Genomic DNA, 2,492 nt, shown 5'->3' on the forward strand with positions numbered 1-2,492 from the left:
GGGGGGGTGGGGGTGGGGCACTGAATTAGTCAGCCCAGGGGTAAACTTTAGAGGAAAGCAACTGGCCACCAGCTCAAGACTTGTCCACTCTTCTTCTCAAATATGTCCCACCTCCAGTGCCCCCTCCTGATCCCCAGTCACTCATGCCTAGATCTCTGCCACAGACAGGTCCAAGTTGTTGTGTTTCCAGATTGATCCTAGGATGAAGAATCTGATCCTGTGGCTTCTCTACCAGGTATACTTCAGCGCCCTGCTGGGGGTTTTAGTGTGATTGATTGTTTGTTTTGTGGTGAGGGTTTGGATAAGGTTGGTTTCCTCCAAAACCCATATTGTAGTTTAATCCCCTCTGTGAGGTAGTTAAGAGGGGGGACACTCGATCCAGAGACGGTTCTCAAAGTTTGGGGGGTGCTGGGAGCCATTAGCCAAGTAGGTATGACAATTTCCTTGCCAGTGTACCCCATGTTGCAGTGACATTGAATGTAGGTGACCTTGCTCAAGGACCAGGGCGGATTAGGGTGTTCCCGGTTTAGGATAATCGGGTTTAGGGCGTTCCCGGTTTAAGATTGTTCCTGCTGGGAATAGGGTGTATCCTGCTGCCTGAGTTCCCCTTGAGTTCTCAGTGGAGGTGGATTTGGGCAGAGAACGTGGATTTCCCCAGAACGTGATTGTAGACGGCTGGTGTGAGTTCGGGAATAAAGAGTTGCTGTTTGAATCTACAAGCTGTGTGGTGGCTCGTGATTGTGTGCCCAGCCAGACTGCGGCGGGGTGTGTGTGTGTGTGTGTGTGTGTGTGTGTGTGATTAGGATTAGATAAGGGCATCAGGGTGGAGCCCCCATGAATACTGGTGGCTTTAGGAGAAGAGAGAGACCAGAGGATACCTGTACACGTTGACCTCGTCTTGTGATGGCCTGCACCACCTTGGGACTCGGCCTACTAGGAGGCCATCACCAGATACAGCCTCCTGGCCTTGGACCAGAACTGTGAGCAAAGATAAGCTTCCTCTCTACAAATTCCCCCGCCTGTTGTGTTATTAGCCACAGAAGATGGACAAATACGGCCCTCCCACTAGCTACAGTTACTTCTCAAACCAGGAAATAATAACACTCTCGGGATCCCCTGAGTTCTAGAGGATAATTTTTATTTCCTTTCTTTGAGTTTCAAACCTGCAGAGAAGGGGCAAGAACAGCACGTACAGCTTCATTTAGTATTACAAATTGTTAACTTTGGGCCTTATTCTTGTCATAGAGAAGTCCAGATGGGCCTCCCAGGGCTTGTACGGTGGCTTCCTGATGCCAGGCCCAAGTCCCTCCATCTCCTCCCAAGCTCCATCTGTCTTTCCTCATGACTATCATCCTCAGCTCATCCCCTCTTGGTCACAGTTGGCTGCTCGACCTCCAGCATCTTCTCCGTATTCCAGGCAAGGGCAAGGGCAAAGAGCAAAGGACTGGCTAGTTTAAGTTTTCTCCTTTCAAAAATAATTTGTTCAAAAGCCCTTTCTGGAACCCATCTCCATGTCATTGGTGTGGTCTTAGTTGTATGTCTACCCATGGCTGCAAAAAACCTAGGAGATGGGCTGGGGTGGTGGCTCAGTGGTAGAGCACTTGCCCTGCACGTGTGAGGCACTGGGTTTGCCTCTTAGCACCACATTAAATTAATTAATTAATTAATTAAAAATACTGTAGCCAGGCTCAGTGGTGCATGCCTGTAATCCCAGTGGTTCGGGAGGCTGAGGCAGGAGGATCGTGAGTTCAAAGCCAGCCTCAGCAACAGCAAAGCACTAAGCAACTCAGCAAGACCCTGTCTCTAAATAAAACACAAAATAGGGCTGGGGACACGGCTCCGTGATCAGGTGTCCCTGAGTTAAATTCCCAGCATACCTCCTTCCCCCCCAAAAAGGTGTCATGTCCATCTACAATTTAAAAAAATATTTCATAAAAAAGCTCTAGGAAGAATGGTTTTTATCACTGGGCAAGTGGATGTCCTAAATATATTATTCTTACTTAGTAAGAAAGAGAATAGGTATTAGATGATCTCTAACGAATAGTATCTGCTACAGGCCCCTTGCCTTTTTTTTTTTTTTTTTGGTACTGGGGATCGAACCCAGGGGTACTTTACCACTGAGCCACATCTTCAGCCTTTCTTTTTTCAATATTATTCTAGTTGTAGTTGGACACAATGCCTTTATTTTATTTATTTATTTTTATGTGGTGCTGAGCTCCAGCCCCTCTCCTTGTTTTTACGTGAGATGCTCCCTATATCAATAATGCCTTTCATGTAACCAGCACTCAACCATCTACCAAAATTCCAGTTGCATTTTGCCTTTGTGTTAATCACTTTTCCATCACTGTGACAATACCTGAGATAATCAACTTGAAAGGAAAAAAAGATTTTAGTTCATGATTTCAGTGTTTTCAGCTCCTGGTCAGCTGGCTCCCTTGTTTTGGGGTCTGCAGGGAGACGGTGCATCATGAGGGTGGAAGTATGGGGGTGGG

This window comes from Marmota marmota, unplaced genomic scaffold (assembly GCF_001458135.2).
Source record: "Marmota marmota marmota unplaced genomic scaffold, marMar, whole genome shotgun sequence".
Lineage (NCBI taxonomy): Eukaryota > Metazoa > Chordata > Mammalia > Rodentia > Sciuridae > Marmota > Marmota marmota.